General features: G+C 37.6%; 1 long non-coding RNA gene across 1 annotated transcript in view; it reads left to right on the top strand.

Annotated features, from left to right (window-relative positions):
- The window catches only part of LOC148108789 (uncharacterized), a 63,487-nt gene extending 55,467 nt beyond the window's left edge, over positions 1 to 8,020 (top strand). The window contains exons 2-3 of the long non-coding RNA XR_015726970.1: positions 6,147 to 6,308; positions 6,463 to 8,020. This is a non-coding gene — a long non-coding RNA (uncharacterized LOC148108789). The remainder of the gene's footprint in view (positions 1 to 6,146; positions 6,309 to 6,462) is intronic.
- The last annotated feature ends 17,349 nt before the right edge of the window (positions 8,021 to 25,369 follow it).

Raw genomic sequence — 25,369 nt, 5'->3', positions numbered from 1 at the left:
CTGCAACCTCTTTTGAAACATTCTGTTTTATTCAAATTGGGTTATTTGTCTTTGTTTTTATAAACTTATGCTTTTCTGCTTGTATGCTGAACTTTATGTTGCTACCTCCAGTTGAGGCCGTATCAAACTATTTCAAGACGGAAAGAAATACTCTTACTTATTTTCTATCTATCTATCTATCTATCTATCTATCTATCTATCTATCTATCTATCACCTATTCTCATTTGTTCCCATTCTCAATTTTTATTCTCCCCATTCACCATTGGCAAACACTGTAATACATACTATATGTATTATTTGATTATATTTGAAATATATTTGATTCTATGCTTTTTTGCGTGTGCCTGTTTTTTAATTTGTGGAAGTCATGGTAAACCACAGATCTCATTTTACTTCTTTTACTTAGCACTAAAGTGCCAGCCATGTACTCCATAAACATCTAGTCCATTCTTTGTAAATGTTTCATAAGACTCCATGTGTATCCACCAAAATTGACTGTCTACTCTCCAGTCAGTGATGGACACTCAGATTGCTCTGAATCCCTATCACAATAAACGAGGTGATGATGGGCATTTTTATGTATGTCACTTGTGGATCAATGGGAGAATTTCTTTAGGCTACATACCTATGAGTGTATTTGCTGGGTCATACCTATGTGTGTATGTAGACTTGATTCGAATAAATGCTGACACGTATCTCTTGAAAATGTTCCACCATTATTCTCCCACCATGAGTGAGAGTTCCTATATCCTCACGTACGACTAATAGTTGGCATTATCTAGTTTTACCTTTTAAGCAAATTAAAAGGGATAAGATAATATTTCATGATTGTTTTCATTTGCTTCTATGATTTGCTTCTATGATTAAATCCTTTGATTTACTTATTGCTTTGGGGGTTTGTTCTATTTGTCTTTTTTTTTTTTTAAGATTTTATTTATTTATTTGACAGAGATAGAGACAGCCAGCGAGAGGGAACACAAGCAGGGGGAGTGGGAGAGGAAGAAGCAGGCTCATAGCAGAGGAGCCTGATGTGGGGCTCGATCCCATAACGCCGGGATCACGCCCTGAGCCGAAGGCAGACGCTTAACCGCTGCGCCACCCAGGCGCCCCGGGGTTTGTTCTATTTGAATAGCTTATTCACATGTGTGCCCATTTTTTTTTTCCTCTTGGGTTATCTATCTTTTATGGACTGAAAGGAATTCCTTATATGTTTTTACACTGTCAGTTTTGATACTGAAAATTTTTTCTTATAGACTATCACTTCTCTATTAACTCTATCCATACTATTCTTCATTGAACAAAAATACTTAACTTTGATGTAAGTTTATTCAACACATTTTTGCCTGAGGATTTGTGCTTCTCAAGTAGTTTTTTCTTTCTTTTCCCTCAAGTATTTTAAAGACAATTCTTTCCTACCTCTAAATCACAAATATATATTCTGACATTTTCTGTTATTGATTTATTATTTTATCTTTCATTAATCTGTCTGGGTTCTACTTTTATACATGATGTATTTAAGGATCCAATTTTCCTTCCTAATATCATATACAAAACAATCTATCCTTCCACTTTTGATTTGTGGTGCTATGTTTCCATATTTATCATATATTAAATTCTTTTTAAAAAAATTTTTTAGTATGTTATGTTAGTCACCATACAGTACATCATTAGTTTTTGATGTAGTGTTCCATGATTCATTGTTTGCATATAACACCCAGTGCTCCATGCAGTACATGCCCTCCTTAATACCCATCACTGGCCTATCCTGATCCCCCACCCCCCTCCCTTCTTTTTTTTTAATAATAATTTTTTTATTATATTATGTTAGTCACCATACGGTACATCCCTGGTTTCTGATGTAAAGTTCGATGATTCATTACTTGCGTATAACACCCAGTGCACCATGCAATACGTGCCGTCCTTAATACCCATCACCGGGCCATCCCATTCCCCCACCCCTATCCCCTCTGAAGCCCTCAGTTTGTTTCCCAGAGTCCATAGTCTCTCGTGGTTCATTCCCCCTTCTGTTTACCCCCCCTTTCTTCTTCCCTTTCTTCTCCTACCAATCTTCCTACTTCTTATGTTCCATAAATGAGTGAAACCATATGATAATTGTCTTTCTCTGCTTGACTTATTTTCTCCAGGAGGAGATAATGCTAAGCAAAATAAGTCATATATTAAATTCTAACCTATACAATATATTTCTCTGAGTTCACTGTTTCATTTCATTGATCTATTTGTCAACCTATTTTTGTATCAAAACCTACCTATTTTATTACTCTGTGTTAGGACAGGCAGACTACCATGGACCGTGAGTATCCCTGAACTTCCTGCTGAGTGGGCCAAACTCTAAGGCTTGTTTGCCCCTAAACTGAGTGGTTTCTGTAGCTGGTCACATAGGCAGACAAGTAAACCAAGTGACCACAGCATGACTACTTGTCACGCTCTGGTGGGGGTGAAGGGAAGAGAGGGGGAGATATTGTCTTGTTTGCTGCTTACTACAGAAGGTGCTGTGACCATCTGGCAGGGCTGTTCGGGCCACTGTTGTGCACCACTTTTATTGCTTTCAGTGCTGAGTGTGTAATTAGTATTGATGGTTTAAATGCTTATGCTGTGAACCCTCATAAAATTCAAGGGAGATTGTCCCAATTGGAAAGAGTCACTTTTAGAGAAATGATAGTGGATACAACAGATCACCAATTAGGCTTTCAGCTTCCTCCCATGTTGTACAACGGAAACTATAAACTTCCAGAGAGAGAAAAGGAAAGCACAGTCTTGGCGTCTGTAAACTCCAAAGACCCTTTTGAACTACAGATATCTGCTACTGATAACTATGCTGATTGGAACCAGTATGCGTGAATGTTCTGCCAACACTTGAATGTGTATTCTGCTGTTTGGGGATAAAATATTCATTAATATCAATTATGTCAAGTTGGTTGATAGTGCTGTTCAAGTCTTTGTGTTTACTAATTTTCTATCTATCTTGTCTATCAATTACTGGTTGAGGAGAATTGATATCTCCCATTATAACTATAGATTTGTCCATTTCTCATTTCAGTTCTATTTGGTTTTGCTTCATATATTTTGAATCTGTTATTAGATGCATACAGATTTAAATATGTTATTTTTTAACAAATGACAACTTTATCCTTAGGAAATACTCTTTTTTTTTTTAATCTCTGGTGATAATACTTCTTATGAAGTCTGCCTTATCTGATATTATCTTAGTCATTCCAGCTTGCTTACAGTTAATGTACATTGGCATAACTGTTTCTGTCTTCCACTTCTAACTTATCAATATTTTTTTTGGTTAAGGTGGGTTTCTTGCAGATCACATTTAACTGTTTTTCTTAAGTCCAATTTGAGAATCTCTGGCTTTTAATTGGAGTATATAGACCAACGGTCAACAAAGTATTTCTGAAATGGCCAGATGGTAATATTGTAGGCTTTTGGATCATACAGTCTCTGTTGAAACTGCTAAACTCTGCTATTTAGCGTGAAAGCTGCGCCTACCACACGTAAATGAATGGGCATGGCTGTGTTCCAATACAATTATTAACAAAAATCACAATGGGCTGTATTTGGCCCATGGGCCATAGTTTGCTGATCCATGGTTTATACCTTTTATGTTTAATGTAAATATTTATATGGTCAAGGTTAAATCTTCCAACTTGTTTGTTTTCTATTTGTCTCATGTGTTATTGATTCATTTCCATTTGCTTTCCTTTTCTTTTCCCACCTCCTTTTGGAATGAGTGTTTTTAAGGTTCCATTTTGCCCCCCCCCCTTTTTTTTGACATATTAGGTGAAAAAACTTGTTTGTGTTTTACATTTTAAGGAATTGTTATTTGGTTTATAATATATACATTTTTACCTTTTCAGAGTTACTTTAAAATAATGTTATAGCACTTTATAGATTAAGATTTTTTTTTAAAGATTTATTTATTCACTTAGGAGAGGGAGACAAGCAGACTCCCTGCTGAGCCAGGAGCCTGAGACCATGACCTAGGCTGAAACCAAGAGTCGGATGCTCAACCGATTGAGCCACCCAGGCACCCGTATAGATTAAGATTCTTAAATACTCTCACTTTCTACCCTGTCATTTGTCATACATTTTACCTCTATGTGTGTTATGCTGTGTGCATTGCAACTACTTTATTCCCAGATTTTTTGAAGAATAATTGACAAAAATTTTAATATATTTAAGGTATACAGTGTGATGATTTGTTATATACGTACATTGCAAAAGGATTCCCATATCATCAAGTTAATTACCACCTCACGTATTTACCTTTTTCTTAGGAGGAGTGAGAATACTTTAGTTCTACTCTCTTAGCAAATTTCAATTATACATATTTATCAACTATAGTAATCATGTTACTCAGTAGATCCTCAGACCTTACTCACCTTATAACTGAAGGTTTGTATCCTTTTATCAAACTTTCCCTATTTCGAGCCCCCATCCCTGGCAACCTACCATTCTACTCTATTAGCTCCGCTTTTGTTTTTAAGGTTTCACATGTATATGATATTATACAGTATTTGTCTTTCTCTGTCTGCCTTATTTCATTTAGCATAATGCCCTCCAATTTCATCCGTGTTGTCACAAATGGCAAGACTCCCCCCCTCCTTTTTTTAAGGCTGATGACATTCCATTTGGGTGTGTGTGTTTGTCTGTGTGTGTGTGTGTATGTGATATTTTTATCCGTTAATAGACACTCGGGTTGTTTCCATATCTTGGCTATTGTAAATAACACTGCAGTGAACATGAGAGTACAAATATGTCTTCAAGATAAGGATTTTGTTTCTTTTGGCTATCCAGAAGTGGGGTTGCTGGATCACGTGGTAGTTCTTTAATTTCTTGAGGAACCTCCGTACTGTTTTCTATAGTGGCTGCACCAGTTTACATTCCTACCAACAGAATATAAGGGCTCACTATTCTGCACATCCTTGCTAGCATTTGTTATCTTTTGTCTTTTTGATAATAGACATCTATTAACCCCTTATCAGATATGTGGCTTGCAAATATTTTCTCTAATTCTGTAATTTGGCTTTTTATTTTGTTGATGGTTTCCTTTGCTGTGGATAATCTTTTTAGTTTGATATACTTCCACTTATTTATTTTTGCTTTGATTTCTTTGCTTTTGGTGTAAAATCCAAAAAAATCATTGCTGAGATCAATGTCAAGAAATTTTCCCCCTATGTTTATTCTAGGAGTTTTATAGTTTCAGGTCTTAAGTTCAAGTCCTTAATCCATTTTGAGTGGTTTTTTTAATCGTATAAGCTAGGGGCCAGTTTCATTCTTCTGCATGTGGATATTCAGATTTCAGATTTGCCAGGCTCCACAATGGTGTGAGATAATGGAAACACATCTGCCTCTGTCTCTACACACATACACACACACATACACACACATTTATATTTATATATTTATGCAAAGATTTATTTTATACAATACACAGACACGCACACAGACACACACACACACACACACACACACACACACACACACACACGTATCTCCTGTGGGTTATATTTCTTTTTTGCCAGGGTTTCTATTCCTTTGGAGAACCCTGAGTGACATACCATATAAACTCGAATCTCCTCCAGTGTACTTTCCTTCTTTCAAAAATGTAATCCTCTAAATTTCTGCCTGGTTTTGCCACTCAATTTCTATGACTTTAAATAATTTTTATACGTTTTTTTAAGAGCTTATAATTATTAGCTATTTGATGGTTAATCTGATACAAGTTACCCTCCCATTTCAAATCTAATTTTTTCCAATAATATTGGGCATTCCTGAGATAAACCTAATGTGGCCATAACTAAATTATTAACAGAAATTGCTTGATTTGGTTTGCTAATATTTGTTTTAGGATTTTAAAGATTTTATTTATCTGTCAGAGAGAGAGAGAGTGAGAGAGCAGCAGGCAGAGGGAGAAGCAGTCTCCCCACTGAGCAAGGAGCCTGATGTGGGACTCAATCCCAACACCCTGCGATCATGACCTGAGCGGAAGGCAGACACTTAACTGATTGAGCCACCCAGGCGTCCCTGTTTTAGGATTTTAAATCATGATTCATTATTAAAATTTGCCTGTAATTTGTCTTTTTTTTTTTTTTTAAGATTTTATTTATTTATTCGACAGAGAGAGACAGCCAGCGAGAGAGGGAACGCAAGCAGGGGGAGTGGGAGAGGAAGAAGCAGGCCCACAGCAGAAGAGCCTGACGTGGGACTCGATCCCGCAACACCGGAATCACGCCCTGAGCCGAAGGCAGACGATTAACCGCTGTGCCACCCAGGCGTCCCTGTAATTTGTCTTTCTTGTACCACCCCGTCAGGTTTTAGAAAAAAAGGAATTGCCAATTGCATGAGAGAAGGAGTGTGTTTTTCCTCATTTAAAATAATTTGGAAACATTTATCTACAATTAATTTGTTTTTCTTTTTCTCTTTTTGTATTTTAGGTAGAACTTGCCTGTCTGGACCTGACACTTTCCTTATAGAAAGATTAACCACTGATTCAATTAAAAAATATTATAAGGTTATAGGACTTTGATGTTTCTTATTTCTTTTTCAATTAGTGCTAGTAGCCTATATTTTTTCTCAGAAATTATCTTTTCTTTATGCCTTAAAATGTAGTGGAATGAAGTTTTTCATAATGCTCACCTATAATCACTTTAATGTTTGCCATATCTTCAGTTATATACCTAGCGAAAGATCCTTAGTATTTCATTTTATTTTGTTGTTGGTAGTGGTTGTGGTGTTCTCTCTTTTCATCTCATTATAAGCATGTGAATTTTACTGGTCTTTTTCTAGGTGCCTTTTGGCTTTGCTGATCTTCATTATCTTAATTTTGAAAAAATGAGGCATAACTGACATATGGCGTTGCGTACGTTTAAGGTATACAACATGTTGGTTTAACACATTTATATATTGTAATATGAAGACAGTAATGTTAGCTAACACCTTTATTCTGTCACAGATTTATCATTTAGTTTTTGTGTTGTGAACAGTTAGAATCTAGCCTCTTAGTAACTTTGAAGTTTATAATGTGGTGTTGCTGAGTATAATCACTGCTGTTCATTAGATTTCCAGAATTTATTTATCTACTAGTTGTAAGTTGGTATCTTTAAACAACATCTCCCCAATTCCCCCACCCTCTAATGCCTCCTACCATTCTATTCTGTTTTTACAATTCAGTTGTTTTAGATTCAACATATGAGTGAAATCGTACAATATTGTCATTCTCTGTCTGACTTATCTCCCTTAACATAATGCTTCAGGTTTTATCCATGTCTTCACACATGGCAGGATTTCCTTCCTTCTCGTTGCTGAATAATATTCTGTTATTTATCCATTCATCCACTGACAGACACTGAAGTGGTTTCCATATCTTGGCTATTGTGAATAATGCTGTAGTGAGCATAGGTGTACAGCTATTCTTTCAAGAAACTGACTTTAATTCTTTTATTTTTTAATTTTTATTTATTTATTTTAAAGATTTTATTTTTTTTAATTTTATTTTTTTTAATTTAAATTCAATTAGCCAACATATGGTACATCATTAGTTTTTGATATAGTGTTCAATGATTCATTAGTTGCATATAACACTCAGTGTCCAAGAGTGGGATTGCTGGATCATATGGTAGTTCCATTTTTAAGTTTTTGAGGAAAAGCCACTGTTTTTATAATGGCTTTACCAATTCTTCATTATCTTTTGTTTTCTATTTCATTAATGGTTGCTTTTGAGTTATTATGCCCATACTTCATCTTGCTTCATATTTATTATGGGGCGCCTGGCTGGCTCAGTCGTTAAGCATATTTATTATGATGTTCTTTTTAAAACTTCTTAGTAATTATTTCATCTTTTTATTCTTTGTTCTTTTCTTATATAAAGCTTTAAGTTCAGAAACTTATTCTAAGTACCACTTTAACTGTATCCCACAACATTTGATATACAGTATTCTTGCTATCCATTAGTCTTAAATATTTTCAAATTTCCATTATAATTTCCTCTGATTTTTCAGTTACTCAGAAATGTTTTATTTTATAATTTTAAAAATTAGGTTTTAAAAAATTATTTCCCTTTACTTAATAATTTCTGTTAGGTAACATTTTAGTCAAACTAAAATGTATTGCATATGTTACCAATTCCTTGACGTTTTTTGAGACTTGCTTTAGTGCCTAGTCTGTTGTAAATTTTCATAAGTGTCCCTTGTGAATTTAAATAAAATGTGCCTCTTCAAGTTGTTGTGGACTTTAGAGGGCAGCCAACGATAATACACGTCTCCTCTCCCTAAGAGTTCTGGTAGCAATAAAAAAATAAAACAAAAATTTGACAGATGGACTCCAAACTATCACTTCTATAGTGATCAAGTTAATGTCAGAGAATACGGCTGATATTCATGGGAAAGTAAGTGTTTTAACACTAAACCTCAGATTTAGGCAGAATTACCCATCTGGTCACAGGGAATGCTGGTCACACACACCTGTCTGATAATGGTGGTGGCTGTAGTGATCCAATTATGGCAGAGAGTAGCAAAGCAGACTATGTGGTCCCTGTTGGAAGCTTGGTTCTAAGAGAAATTGAAGAGGAAGGATCTAGCATCTATATGTCACATTTTTCCCTTTTACACTGAACAGTCAGATTAATCCCTTAGAGAAGAGTGTGTTGAATTAGAATTAGAGAGTGGTCAAAAGTGTTACTTCAGTGGAATTTCCACCACATGAAATGACATGTCAGGAGTGTTCCCCTCCTAATATTATTCTCTATATGTTTATCGTATCAAGCTCGTTCGTTGCTTTGTTCATCTTTCAAATCTTTATTTCATGCCAGCGCAGCCAAACATGTGAAGTGTTTATATATATTACCTAGTATTTTCAAGTTTGTGCATGCGTAGTACATCACATTATGAAAATAAGTGTTTACTTTTCAACTTACAGATTTCCGTTCTTTTCTTTATTAAGTATCTGCCTTCTCTTCTAAAATAGTTTTTGTTGTATTTTCCTAATTTAAAAGGGCTGTTAACTTCCTTTCATTTTTAGTTTTCTTGAATAATAAAGTATTTAATGTTATATGTTCTTTTCTGAGTATGGTTTTTACGTTGCCTCTTGTTTTGGTATTTTTTTGTTCTACTTTTCTTTGATCTCAAGCACTTTTTAAAGGGAGAATTAGGTTAAAATGAACACTAAGGGTGGTCTCTAAGGAAAGAAAAGCTTTCGAAATAACAATAATTAGTTGGAAGGTATGACCCCTGAGTAAGTGGGTAACTGCAGTTTCATTGAGTCAAGCTGAAATGATGACCTTTTGTCCTTTTGGTCTTTCAGATTAAGCCATACATCCTTAACAGGAAAAAAAAAAACATTGCCGATTATTCAATGTAAATCTTAAGAGCACAGAAAACTGACACTTCAGAAACACGCAACAAATACTGAGCAATTGATTTTATTGCCTGACCTGAGATGCCTGCAAATTTATATAATTCCATTCTTGTTATACTAAGTTTTAAACATATTTTAAAATAACTTAGTACTTTTTCTGATTACTTCCATTAAATAAAACTAAAACGCTAAAATATCATACATAAAATAAACATGGACTCTAAAAGGTGGAGAGAAAAAAGGTGACTTGCTAGAGTCTTAGGGCCTGAAAAATGGCATGCTGGTGAATCCCCCAGATTTCCTTTTTGCCACCTATGTTCCAGGCTTGTTGCTGAAGAAACCAGTAATGCAGAAATGCCAAGAGGCACAGGATAAATAAAAATCCCCACAAAACCCTGCTCTCTCTAGCTAAAAAATCAAGACAGAAGAGCCTAGCAAGATCTACAAGATTTTAATAATAACTCTTTTATTGCAGCCAAACACCACAGAAGAATCTGTGGCTCACCCTCAAACCTGCCAGTAAAGGCCTAGTGAGGAGCATAAACTCCCACCCTTGTAAGGCTCTAATGAGATACTGTAGTACCCTCACTTGAATGATGTCAGAAAAGATCAATTAGGGTGATGAGAATTTCATTCTCACTGGCTGGTAATAAGGCATCCTTAGCATGATGTCAATGAAGATCATGTGAGGAGCCTGGATTTCCATCTCCACCTAGCAGTAATGTGGTACCGTACCCTCCCCCTTTCTCACTGTGGTGGGTGGCATCATGGAAGCCCAGTAGAGAGTCAAGACTTTTATCATCACTCACTGGCAATGAGGCCACTACCTTTATAACATCAATGGATACCACATAAGGAGTGCAAACTACCACCCCTGCCCATCAGTAGTGGGAAGTCTCTCTAACTTAGGTATCAATGAAGGCCAACTGGGGAACTTAGAGGTCTACCTCTAACTGGCACTGACATGGTGGCATATATCCTTTCTCTTACTAGAGCAGTATCAGAGAAAACGGGATAAAATGGAAAGTTTAGCTAAGATCCATTTTTATAACAATACAAATATGTCCAAGTTTCAATAAAAAAATCATTTGTCATACCAAGAACCAGGAAGAACTCAAAGTGTGTAAAAAAAGCAATCAATATATGGCAACAGAAAAATAACAAACACATTAGAATTATCTGACAAAAATTTTCAGGCAGTTATGCTATAAATGCTTCAATGAGGAATTATGAACATTTGTGAAACAAATGAAAATATAGAGAACCTCAGAAAAAAAATAGGTACAGCAAAGAAATAGAAGATATAAAAGACCAAATGGGAATTTTAGAACTGAAAAATATTATAACCAAAATAAAAAAGCTCAGTGGGTGGACTCAACAGCATAATGGCAGGAATAAAAGCATCAGTTAACCTAATGACAAAATAGTAAAATCACCCAGTCTGAGCAACGGAGAGAAATAGATCAGAAATAAATAAACAGAACACTCAGGGACATTTGGGGTTATAACCAACAAATTTAAGCTTCACATCATTGAGTTTCCAGAAGGAAAGGTTGAAGAGGGATTTAAAAAGTACTCAAAGAAATGATGGCTGAAAACTTGGCAGGAGATATAAACTTACCAATTTGAGAAGCTGAGTGAATCCCAAACAAGATAAACAGCCACAACAACAACAAATCTATGTCAAGACACATTAGAATTAGAAAACTAAAGTCACAGGGGAAAATCCTAAAAGCAGTCATAGAAAAATGATACTTTAGCTATAGAGGAAAACTGCTTCAAATGACAGTGGATTTCTCATCAGAGACTATGTAGCACAGAAAGAAGTGGCACAACATGTCTCAGAATTTCCAACCAGCATTTTATACCAAGCAAACATACAACAAAATTAAAACATTACACACTAGCACTAACATGTCAATATTACATTAAATTATTAAAAATTCTAAATACACAAAATAAAAGACTGAGATTGGCCGAGTGGATTAAAAAACATGATCCAATTATCTATTCACTATATAAGTCTCAATTCTATGTGCAGGTTAAAAATAATACGAGAATACATAAAATTATGCAAACACTAGTCAAAGGAAAAACAGAAGTGGATATATTAATATCAGATACAGTAGACATTACAGCACAGAAAAATATCAGAGACAAAGAGGGACATTATATAAAGACAAGTGTCAATATAAAATGTGCATGTACCAGATAACAAAGCAGCAAAATATGTGAAGTAAAAACTGACATAATTAACACAGGAAATGGATCAATCCAGTTATAGTTGGAACTTTAACGCCTCTCCCAACAATTGATAGACAGAATATGAACAAAGATACAGAAGAACTCAAATCTGCCATCAACAAAGATGATCTAATCAACATTTTTAAAACACTCTACATGACAGTAGTAGGTAAGTTTTTTGTTTTTGTTTTTGTTTTTTTTTAAATGTCCATGGGACACATACCAAGGTAGACACTATTCTGGGTCATAAAACAAACTTAAACAAATTTTAAAATATTGAAATCATGCAGAGTGTATTCTCTGACTACAAGAGAATAAAACTAAAAATCAAAACCAGAAAGATAACAGAAAAATCTCCAAACAGTTGGAAACCCACAGCATACTTAACTAATCTATGGGTCAAATAGAGGGCCTCAAGAGAAATAAAAGCAGACATTGAACTGAATGAACATGAAAATAAAACACATCAAAGTTTGTAGGACACAACTAAAACGTTGCTGAAAGGGAACTTTATAACACTAAATTCGTACATTAGAAATGCATAAAAGTATCAAATCAATACTATAAATTCCCACCTGAAGAACCTCAAAAAAGAAGAAAATAAACCCAAAACAAGAGGAAGGAAGTAAATAATAATGGTAAGATGTGATACATAGGAAACTGAAAATGGAAAGAAACAGTGGAAGAAACCAATGAAACAAAGAGCTGGGTGGTTACCAGAGGAGAGGTGGTTGGGGGGTTGGGTGAAATAGGTGATGGGAATTAAGGAGTGCATTTGTGGTGATGAGCACTGAGTAATGTATCGAATTGTTGAATCACTATATCATGCACCTGAAACTAATAAAACACTGCATATTAACTATCCTGGGATTAAAATAAAAAATTTACTAAAAGATTTGTCAAACCCCTAACAAAACTGACAAAGGAAAAAAAAAGAAGGCATTAATGATCAATATCAGGAATGAAACAGGAATATCATTATAGACTCTACTGATATCAAAAGAGGAATAAGGGAATTGCACAAACAACTCTACATGTACAAATGTGATTTTATTAAAGTTAACCATTTCCTAGAAAACCACAAACTGCCACAACTCACCCAATGTGAAATAAATTATATGAATAGCCTCATAACTTTTTCGTTAAATTTAGTTCCTAATTTTAAAATTCCCCTAAAAAGAAATCTCCAGGCTAAGAATGTCTCACTGGAGAATTTTACCAAACATTTAAAGAAAAATTTAATATCAAATCTATGTAATCTCATAGATTACATATAAAAGGGGAGAACATAAAAATAAAAATTTATGCTATGAACCTAGTATTACTCTGATACAAAACCAGAAAATACAGTTAAAAGGAAACGCTACAGACCAATATCTGTCATAAACATAGATACAAAGTCCTTTGTAAATACTCACAAATAGATTTAGAAATACATTTTAAAAAATTATACACCATGACCAAGTTGGATATATTCTGGAAATGCAAGCTGGTTTAATATTTGAAATCAATCAGTGTAAGGCACCATATTAGCAAATTTAAGAAAACTCACATAATAATATTAATTGATACAGAAAAAAATCACTTGAAATACTTCAATATGCAATGATTGAAATTCTCAAAAAAATAGGAATAGAGGGAAATTTCCTTAATTTGATAAAGAGTATCTACAAAAAGCCTTACAGCTTATACATAATAGTGAAAGACTAAATGCTTTCTCCCTAAAATCAGGAACAAGCCAAAGATGTCAGCTCTCACTACTCTTATTCAACATTGTGCTGGGCATTCTAGCCAGGTAAATAAAACAAGAAAAGGAATAAAGTGCATACAAGTCATAAAGGAAGAAATAAAACTGTTTCTCTTTACAAATGATATAATTTCTTCCTACAGAAAGCAAGTATCAAGGAATATTTAAAAAAAGAACTTCCAGAAGGACAAAATCAATTGCAATTTTTATATACTAACAATGAACACTGGTATTGATAATGCAGTACTATTTATATTGCTCAAACAATGAAATCCTTATGTGTAAATATAACAAAACATGTGCAGGATTGTATGTGAAAACTACACATCACTGAAAAAAATCAAAGAAGATCTAAACATATGGAGAGCTATGCCATGTTCATAAATTGGAAGTCAACGTAGTAAAGATGTCAATTCTCCTCAAGTTGATATACAGGTTTCATGCAATTCCTATAAAAACTTCTGTAAGCATGTCTGTAGATATAAACATTAGTATTCTAGAATTGGCATGGAAAAACGAATTACAATAGCTAAAATGATTCTGAAAAAGAAGAAAAAAATGGGTAAAAGTAAAATAGATGGGCACATATAAAAGCCAGTATTATTATAATTTTGGTCTGTAATTCCACATTTTATCTTCTACAGGATTTAAAAGATAAGTGCATAAAAGTATTTTGTATGCGATGTGTAAAGATGTAATTTGTGATATTAATAATAAAAAAGGGGGAACAGAACTTTAGAGGGGTAGAGTTTTCAAATGTGATTAAAGATGATATCAATTCAAAATAGATTGCTATAACTGTAGGACGTTACATGTCAACCCCATGGTAACTACAAAAACAAAACCAAACTCTAGAATATACACAAAATATACGCCATTTACAAAAAAATAGCTAACAATGGACCAAAGATCTAAACATAAGAGCTAAACTATAAAACTCTTCAAGGAAAAAAATACAGGAAAAACTTGATGACATTTAGATTTAGAAAGGATTTCTTGGATGTGATACCAAAGGCATGGGCAACAAAAGAGAAAAATAAATGACTCTGTCTTAACCAAAATTTACAACTTGTGTGTATAAAGAGTTTGAAAAGCCAATCCAGAGAATGGGAGAAAATATTTGAATTTTATACACTTGGTAAGGGATTAATATCCGGCACATATAAAGAACTCCTATGACCCAACAACAACAACAACAACAACAGAACAGAATCAAACAACTCAATTTAAAAATGGGCCAGTGTCTAGAATAGTCATTTCTCCAAAGAAGATACATAAATTCCCAACAAGCTCATGAAAAGATGCTTAACATCACTAGTCATTAGGAAAATGAAAATCAAAACCACAATGATATACTCCTTTATATCTATTAGGATTGCTATTATCAAAACAACAAAAACAAACCACACACACAAAAGGAAAATAATAGTGCGGATGTGGAGAAATTAGAACCCTTATGCATTATTGGTGAGAATTTAAAGTGGTGCAGCCACTGTGGGAAACAGTATGGTGATTCCTTAAAAGAAAAAAAATTAAACAGAATTACCATATGATCCAGCAATTCCATTTCTAGGCATATACCTAAAAGAATTGAAAGCAAGTGCTCGAAGATATACTTTGAGTGTTCATTGCATTACTTAGAATAACCAAAAGGTAGAAACAATCCAAATACCCTTTGTTATATGAATGGATAAACAAAATGTGGTATATTTACACAATGAGTATATATATATTTAAATATATACAATATTAAATAAATACGTATTAATATTTAATATTTAAATAAACAGTTAATATATTATGATTTTAAATATATAAATATATATTTAAATATATATTTACAGTATATATATATATATATATATATATATATATATTCACTTAATGGAATAACCTTAAAAAGAAATGACCTTTTGACAGATGCTACAAGAAGGAAGAACCCTGAAAACATTAAGCTAAGCGAAATAAGCAAAAGACACAAGAAGACAAATATTGTATGATTCCACTTATATTGAGGTATCTAGAGTAGTCAAACCTATAGAGAGAGTAGAACAGTGGTCACCAGAGGTCGGGGAGAGAGAGGAATGGAAGGTATTTTTTAATAGGTACAAAGTTTCTGTTAGGGATGATGAAAAATTTCTGGAAACGGCTAGTGGCGATGACTTTAATATTGTGAATGTACTTAATACTACTGAATTATAAACTTTAAAATGTTTACAATGGTAAATTTTATGTTATGTATATTTTTCCCCCAATAAGAAAAGCAAAAAATTGAGGAAAAACCCAACTCACTCAGATAGTCCTTCAAATGCTTCAGCATCCGTTTTTCTCGATTCTCTGGGTTACACGTCTTTGCCGTGCTGTTTGCGATCACCCTGTACTTATCCTCTCATACCGCTGATCCCAGGGAGCTATAGTGTTTGGTTAAATTGCCGCCCTCAGTAGACCGCCAATTTTGAGAGGGCAGATCGTCTTCCCCACGGTTGTGTCCTAGGATCTATTATGTGTTTGGCAAACAGTAGATGTTCAAATATTTATTGAGTACAACAACAAGTCTCAAAGATGTGTAAAATGATAGCTAGAAATCTCAAGTCTTCTGACTCTAAATCTGTTCTTTTTTTTTTTTTTTTACTGGGACAACTCAGTATTTTCTAATGATCCATCTACTTCTAGTTCTTCTAGCATTGAAGCTGTATCTGTCTAGAGGTATGGATGGTACTTTTGTCTTTCCCTGAAATAGTTTTTGCAGTGGGCACACTGCTTTAAGTTTTAATCACGAGTCCTTTGAAGATTTCTTCCCGTATAGCTGACATCACCTTTCCTTCATCACTTTTAAAATTACTTGTGAAAATAATAAGGTTGGAGTATACCAGGAAAAATGGATCTGTAGCAAAACTCCTGAATAAACCAGAGGTTTAATCACCCATTATCATATTTTTCTGGAAAGTTCCCTCTTACCTCTTACATATTCTGGCAATCCAAAGACTTTCCAAGGTACAATATACTCAAAACCTGAATCAGCTCAACACCAAAAACACGTGAGTGTTTTCAAATAACAGTTTATAATGCATTATTTGTAAACATTTGGCTATTTTTCTATTTGAGGGGGATATAAGGAAAATAGCTGAAAAGCACCAGAATTTTGGCTGGGTCCCAGGAAGCGTGGGGAGAAACCTCCAGAGGTGGCGTTATTAGATACATGAACACAATGCAGTGGGCAAATACATTGGAATTGCTGCACAACCATCTCAGGTGCTATGGCAGACCTGTTCCCAGCAGAGGGCGCTGTGGGTCTGTGTGAAGCTTCCCGGGTACCCTCCGCATCCTTTGATCATTGCAGTTTTGTATTCTTGCCATTACTTTTAAGACCTAGCTTTGGTGACTATAACCTTAGGAAAGCCTTGAGATCTGAGGTTTGGGCAATGGTTCAAGGTTTTTTGGGAAATACTATATTCACTTCCTCAGGATGGAAAGAGCTCTCTCCTGTTGGCACCAAAGACCTGAGGACAGGGACTGAAACTAAAATTAACAAGAAAGCTTTCAAGGCAATCGGCTCCATCTATTCTCCCAGACCCAGCTTCCTCTTCTCTTTGAACACCTGGCTTTGAAATCAGACCTAATTTCTGCAGGTTGCAGAGAAATGTGGGAGCATGCAAGCCCCATTTAAGCACGGCTTCTCTTGGAGAAGTGTGCTTCCCAGACTAAATTAGCTGAGCATGTGAAGAGATGACAGCAGAGAAAGACAGGGGAATGATATATTTTTCATTCGACAGCAAGCTAAGGGACACACAAGAACCCTGGGAAATGCTGGGCAGTCATGAATGCTAAAGCCTTTGGGATTCCTGCCAAGGGGACTCGGCTTACATGCTCCAGGCCGTAACAACTTTATAGGCAACACAGAGAGTGACAGGTTGGCTTACACTGGAGGTTTTATACTTTGTATGCTTGAAGACACTGCTTAGCCACCACTCCCCACTTTTTCAGCCGTCTCCACCTCCAGAGAGGTTGGAAGATACCTTTTACACTTTCAGTGATAGGATTCAGTTATCCATGTGAGTACAAACGGGGAAGTTAGGGAAAGAATGTCTGTGGTCTCCTCTCATAGACAGCTGCTGGGGGTATTAAATCATGGATTTCTTGCTTTAAAAGGTCAAGTCTCTTATTGCCTGGTGAATGGAAATCAGGCCTTATGGCTAAAAGTTGGGGCTAAGAAGAGAAAATTCATATTTCCTAAACACCTACAAAGTGCCAGGAGCTTTTCTCCCTTTAGCAACCTTGCTGTATTGTTGTATTAGGATTGGTTTTCCCCTTTCAAATTTTGGTAAACTTTAGGAAGTTTAAGGAACCCATCTGAGGTCACAGTGTTAGAACCAGGATTGGACACAGGTTTGTCTGCCTATGAAGTCCTGGTTCTTTCCACCCACCACCACTGGACTTCTCTGGGCTTACGAAGAGCAGATCTTCCCATTTGTGTAGTTCGGCTGCCTTCCCAGGGAAGGTGCAGATTGTCTGTGGGAAACTGAAAGGAAGCTGTTATAGGGGAAAGTGGCCTGTAAGAAGTGCGTGCATTCACATGATGGCTTCTTTTCATGTAACCAGGATGCAGCCTGGACCAGTCCCCCAAACAGTTTCCTTTGTGGGCAGGCACAGGCCAGGTCAATAATGGGCTGAGAGCCATATTAACCAGAGCTCATGCTGTCAGGCCCCAGGGTCCAATCTATAAAATCTCTGTTCCCCAATGTGGAGGCCTCTGATGCTTCTGGGAAGACAACATGTCCCTGAAGAAGCAGTTCGTGGCTTTATGAAAACCTTTAAGAAGGAGTGCATGTCGGGGAAAATAAGGAATTATTGGTTACGGACAGCTGAAAGTGTGGTACTCAAATGCGTTCTGCTGACTGCCTTTCCTAGTCTAGGTTCTGAAGACTTGGTGATGACGATGATATGGTGATGGTGACAATGATTATGTGGTGGTGATAATGATGATGAGGATGATGATGGAGATGAGGATGGTGATGGTGGGGATGATGGGGATGGGGATGATGATGGAGATGAGGATGGTGATGGTGGGGATGATGGGGATAGGGATGATGATGGGGATGAGGACGGTGATGGTGGGGATGATGGGGATGGGGATGATGATGGTGATGATGGGGACAATGAGGGTGATGGTCCTGAAGACAGAAAGCCCGGATCAATGGTATGTATGTGCAGTAGATTTGGATCTGGTCCACGTGAAACTGGGATGACCTCTGGAAAGCAGTGAAGTGGAAACTGAAGAAACCTGGACAGTTAATATGGTGGACACAGTGTCGGAAGTGAGGGAACTATAGTTTGGAGGTGAAGCAGTTCACTTCTGGGTGTCTGAGAGCTGCTCTTTATTCCTAAAGGCCCCGATGTGATATCCCTGCAGGCTAGAACTCCTCAGTCATGGGAAGGAGGAGCTTCTGAGATGCTGCCCTTCTCTTCCAGGAGAAAGTTAACATGTTCTCTGGACACAATGCAGTTTAAGCCCCAGAATGACCTAGGACTTGTCCCCTTGTAAGCCCCTCTGTCTTTGCTCAGCTGTTCTCCCCTCTTAGAATGGTCTTCTCTGTCTTTTAGAGCTGGTCGAGTCCCAATCATTTTTCAACACCTAGTCGTCACCTCTTTTTGTTCTTCCTCTTTATTGTCAAACACTGGAACAAAATAACCTGTTGATAAGTCAGAGCTGAGTTTGTTGCTTCCTGTGGTAGGAAAGGACACTGCGTTGACAGAGTCCTTGTAGCGTCTCAGGGTAGAGGGCAAAGCCAGAATACTTAAGAGGTTTTAAAGTCTCATTTAAGGTGGACTTCAAATGCAGAAGCTTGATTAGGATTGGATAAACATCATGGTGGAAGAGTTTATGATTGGTGGACCCAGGAAGGTGAGGGTTTTGAGAAGAGGATGGGAAGTGATATGGATCATAAACAATTGGTTTGATGTTATCCATTGAAAAGCTGTCAATTCAAAATGGATTTACAAGAACGTTCAGTTATTTGCAAATTTATTTTTCTGGGTAAGTGTTTCCCGGAACAGTGAAGACAGCACAGAAGTCAAGTCATATGAGTACGAGCTGTGTGGGGGTAGGTGGTTTGGGTTCTCATCATTTCACCATAGAAAAATGACTTCTTAGGGTGCCTAGGTGGCTCAGTTGGTTGGTAAAGCATCTCACGTTTGATTACAGCTCAGGTCATGATCTCAGGGTCATGGGATTGAGCCCCACGTCGAGTGCTGCACTCAGCATGGACCTGCTGGAGATTCTCTCTCCCTCTCTCCCTCTCTCATTAACCCTCCCCCGACTCAAGCGCACTCTCTCTCTCTCTCTAAAATAAATAATCTTTTTTAAAAAAGAAAAATTACTTCTCTCCCATCACGATAAACAGAGCCCTTCATTCAGATTCCAGCCCAGCACTCATCACAGAGGATGCCAATTCTGAGTCTCTCTGCCAGACTTTACACATAATCAGACATACAAATACTGAAACCATTAGTGGCATTAACGAAAGAAAACTTCCAAATGTGGCCCCTCCACCAGTAATAGGCTATGTTACAGTTCACAGAGAAATTCTTCCATACATGTTCAATTATTCTATTCCCCTGTCTTCCCTCCTCCTGCCCTACCTCTTGCACTCCAAGAACAAGGGAGAAAAATGTGATCAATTTGGTGGGAGGAAGAAATGGGAAACTAAACCTCTTGCATCTAGTCTTTAATCAGAAGCATGAATATATATTTGGTGGAGGGGAGGTCAAAATCAGCATTAAGAAATGTGACAGAACTAAGAAAACCTGGCATGAAATGTTGGCAGCCTGCCTCTTTCTTCTGAATCAGTGCATGAGTTTAAAGCCAGGTTACCTTTCTGGCTACAATATTATGGTGCCTTCGCTTTCTTTCTTAATCTTCCAGAATCAATCAGAATTCAGTGTCTGAGCTTTGCTACGGTAATTGCCTGGGAGGGAGCTTGGACAAACTAATAAGGGTCACTTCATGAGTTTTCTACTGGGTCCACAGCAGTCACTAGAAAGAAAACACGGCTGGGACCCAGAGCTCTTGCTTTATTTGCCATTTCTGTATTCCGACAACACATGGGAAGCATCTTCCAACTGTTTCCTACCTACCTATGGCTCCATGCAGTATTGTAGTCTGCAGCTTTTCTACTAGAACCATAAGTGGGAGGATAAAGGAACGTGGCGGGGGAGGGATCTGAAACAGGGCAGGATTGCAGAAATGCCAGATAATAAGAATGCCAATAATGCACTGTGATAGATTCACATTTGCATAACAGCCTTGTCAATAAAAGCTCTTCCTGTTCTCACTGAAAAAATTAAAAGGCAACAATCAATTCACTGTTCCTAGCAGTTACATACCTGGGCCTTTTCTCTCCATAGAGGATAGAGTGGACCAAACAGCAGGGATATGTTTTTGGGGGTGCGGAGTCCTGAGAAAGGGAGGAAGGAAACAGGTGGGCGCCCTCCACCTTGGTCTACTGCTGGTCAGAAGCACAGCTCTAGACCGAACATGACAGTGTCTGAGGTTGAAATTAGGCATTAGCAGACGATGGTTAGTAACTGGGAAAAGGGTAAGGAAAGGTGGCTAGCACTGAGTAACAGCTGAAAATAATAGCTAATATTTACTGAGCCTTTAAATAATTTGTCTCACAACAGGATAGTACACAGAAGTAAACATAAAGAAATAAGAACTACATGACAACACAAGACGATCTACCTAACACGACTTTAAGGGACAAAAAGCAAGTCCCATATATGTCATATGAAACCCTTTTTTGTAGAGTTTAAAAACAATTAAAACCAAATACGTCATTAAGCATATGTATTTTTATAAGAATAATACAGATAATGCTGGGCAATGACTTACACATCACCAGCACGGTGGTTATCTCTTTGGGAGAGAGAAGGAGCTGAGCTGGGAGAGGCTTACAGGTTGAAGGGCTATTGGACGTTGACTATATTATCAATGAGTGCATAACATAAAAGACAGCCCGGGGCGCCTGGGTGGCACAGCGGTTAAGCGTCTGCCTTCGGCTCAGGGCGTGATCCCGGCGATCTGGGATCGAGCCCCACATCAGGCTCCTCTGCTAGGAGCCTGCTTCTTCCTCTCCCACTCCCCCTGCTTGTGTTCCCTCTCTCGCTGGCTGTCTCTCTCTGTCAAATAAAATAAAATCTTTAAAAAAAATAAAAACATAAAAACATAAAAGGCAGCCCTGCATAGCCAAATGAGGGAAGTGTGTCATGGACCAAGGATTATCATTAATTCCAATTCTGTGTACCTGAGATAAACACAGACCCATACCCACAGACAAATATCAAATAAATAGCCAAACACAACAAATCAGATACTAAGCACTTACCATAGGCAGACGCTGGGCTCAGCATTTCATACGTGCCACCTCATTTAATCCTTATGACTCCTTTATGGGGTAGGTAATGTTAGGAATCCCATTGTACATACGAGGGTATTAGGCACAGAGAGGTCAAGTCACTTGCCCAAGGTCATACGGAGATTGCTGGTAGAGCCAGCATTTGAACTAAGTCCAGCAGTCACGGTCTATTGTTCAAAATTCCTAGCTCAATTTCTTCTTGAACTTGATGCTTCCTGGAGCTCCTCACTGTGGTCAGCACTTGCGGCCTTAGAACCTAGCATGTTATATGCATCACTGGTCAGTCAGTGTGTCTGAAACACCGGGCGTCTCCTTTGGGGTGAGGCTGCCAACCCGTGGCCATCACCTGAGGTAGTTTTGATGAGTAGTCTTTGCCCAGAAGTGACCACTGACCGACTAGATGAGAGCACCCCCCCACCCCACGAGTGGTCTAGCCAGAGTCTGCTTGTCTTTCTATGAAATGGTTGGAAGTAAGGAACGTGGTCTAGGAGTGAAAAGTGCTAAGCTAATCAGTCTTGATCTTCCAGAATTTGGACTGTGGAGTATGGAGCCCGTGGGCCAGCTGATAGAAAATGGAGAAAACACGCAGAGAAGAGAGATGTCAGGAGAAACCAGACAGGCCCTGTAAGGAAAGGGAAGCCATTCGCACAGGGACCCAGAACACAGTTAGCATCTGTGATTCTGTAGATAGGTGTGAAAACCATACTTGCTCACTATAGCATTCATCCTCGTGGAATACAGCAGAAAGACTAAGCAGAGTAATTATGGGGGAGGTACGGTAAATTCCTTTTTCTTTACAACGTGCGCAAAAGACAGTTGTAATGCACTCGCTTTTCTCAAACGAGAGTTTTCCTTTTAGCAGCCCTTTCTTGGAGCTGACTTAGAGGCCACAGACAAGCAGGGCCTCTGGAGAGCCCAAGGAAGAAACTAGCATGAGGAATAAAATTAAGTTGAAAATCTCCTTTGACATTTACGAAAAGTCAACAGCCATCTAAGTGATGAGAGAGACCAGAAATATAACTGGCTGAATGTCAATTTTAAAACTAGAAAGATAGCTGCTACTTTATCTCACGGAGCAGGTGTTTCTGAGCAGTAAATAACTCACGGATGGTCTATTAAACTTTAATGCTTGTGATAACAGCAAAGAGCATGTTGCCACCCTCCTAAGTACATATATATAAAAACAAACAGCAATTTTCAACATTTATGCTTTGCACCATTTTCTTTTCACAGTTGTTTTACTGCATTATCTTTTGCTATTATCTTGACCACAAGTCCCTGCTGCCTGAAGCTGATTTGCAATCGTGGGCAGAACAGCCTCATGTAATTAACTACCTGGCAACTGTACAATGATCATTTCCACATAAAAAAGTTTCTCTCCTTGAATGAACACCCTCCAAATAAGGCACTGATTTCACTGCTTGTAAAACAGGCATGAGATTTCAATTTTTTTTTTTTTTGGAGGTGGGGAGAGCATGGTTTCTCCTGCTTTCTTCATCTAGTTTCAACTCAATCATCTTATGTGCGGTTTTATTGAAATAGTAATTATGACACTTCAAAGTGACTTTAAAAAATATCCAGAAAAAAAATGAAGCAACGTAATTGGAAGAAGGTTAGATACAAAGAGATATGCAATTTGAATCAGCCAGATGAGAATTATTACCTAATAATGAGACTTTGCACTCCTATTACACTGGCTTTTGTGTCTGAGCCTTTAAAAGCCACCAGCTAATGAAGCTCCTGCCTCCCTGTGACTGAGGTTACTGTTGTCACTGTCTGATGAATGGAGAAAATAAGCCACCAAGACCAGGTGGACTTGGCTTTTCTTCAGTTCAAACCATTTATTAATATTGTGGTTTGGAATAAAACTTAGGAAACTCAGCTCCTGGGTTCTCTTGCTTGTTTCCTTTTGCCCCGATTTCTTACTCCTCGCCCCCATGCGACGAGGTCCCAATGTACAGAGATCATGGGTCATAGCGGTGGTAGAGTTTGGGAGCCGAATTTAAGAATCCATACCCAATGTGGCTTAATGGACTTAACAGTGACTCTAAACCCTTTTATGGAGACGAGAAGGAAGGGAGGGAGCGGGCACAGCTGTGTGTAAGTGCCGATGGTGAAATATTCAGAAATTTGCCGGCTGGTTGTTAAACCTGAGGTGGCCTGGAATCAGTCATAGTGGGAGTAGTTATGCCACAGATATGGGCAAACGCTACAATCAGAGCCCCCTCACCTGCCAGGCTCGCACACGGGCACACCAGTGAGAGCGAGTCAAGTGAATGTCAGATAAGACTGTTTCGTCTCCTGCATGAAAGGTAATGCTTCATGGTCATGAATCAGGAAGTGATACCGAAATGGAGAGAGAAAGAAACTCCTTGGTAGTTTAGTAAACTTGGGTTCTGACTATATTAGCTACACCCAAGGTTGGGGCCATCAATCAGGAGACTGTGGGAAAACCAGTCACTTTCCCTTCCCTGGGTATTTTGCCTTTCTTTCTGTGTTCTCTGCCACCTTCGTTTGCTCCTCCTCCATTCATTCAGCAAGTTAGTGTTATTTCCTCCCTGAAGAAGATTTTTATTTGAAACGGGAAGGCAAAAAGACGAGGCCAAAACCATCAGCTAACACTTAATTTAACATTTTGCTCAGACACTTTCTTACGCACTTTATAATTACTTACTGATTCAATCCTCAAACAAAGCAATTAGGTGAATGTTATTATTATCCCTATTTTACAGATAAGAAAACAGTTTCAGAGAGTTTCATGTAACGTATCTCTATTCTGGCAGTGTCTGGACAAAACTTGCTCAATTAAAGTTTAGCCAGTAACCTCTACATAGACGTCAGGGGGCTGAAGAAGGCTGTTTTGGGGTCCCCTTTCCCATTCTGTAGAGGAAAGAACACTGAATTAGATGCTAAGACCTGCATTCTAGAATTCTCCTCTACTACTTATTTCATGTCCCGGAGACTCATTGTCTTATATAAATGCAGATAATATTTTCTTTGTTTTCTTTGTTTTGGTGAGGACTGCAGAGAATACATGGAAGAGCATTTTGGTTACTGGTGAGCTGTTTGCAAATGTAAACCCAATTCTATTTTCTTGTTTGAGTCATGCCTGTATCCCTTTTCTCCTGCCATCTCCTTTTCCCCAGGGTCTCCATCAATCCAAGAGATTAATTTCTACTTCAAAGAACGGTGATCTTTTCAGTCATTTCCTTAAAACTTACTAAGATCCTTGTACTGACAGATGGGTTTTTTAAAAATGCGGAGTCATCACACCGAGGTCCAAATTTATGCCTCATTCCTGGGAGAGGGGTCTCACTCCTCAGAGCCAGCATGGACCCACTACACTTGAAGCTGTCTGGGCACATTTGTATACACACCTATATGTGCCGCAGTTTCATTTAAACTGATGTGGGAACTACAGAGAGAGCTGAGGCCAGCCATATGGTGAGTGACTCATGCAGCACCAACAGCAGAACTGCAAGCCCTCACCTCCCCGGGTGCTTAGAGCTTGCTGCAGAGACAAGGTCACCTCGGCACACCAAGGTCTCCTGCTGCCCTTCTCTCCCTCGGCTCCTTTTTGCCCCA

Source organism: Ursus americanus, chromosome 16, assembly GCF_024610735.1.
Source record: "Ursus americanus isolate L20-20 chromosome 16, mUrsAme1.1.p, whole genome shotgun sequence".
NCBI lineage: Eukaryota > Metazoa > Chordata > Mammalia > Carnivora > Ursidae > Ursus > Ursus americanus.
The sequence above is the reverse complement of the archived record's forward strand: the minus strand, read 5'-3'. Positions and strand labels throughout refer to the sequence as shown.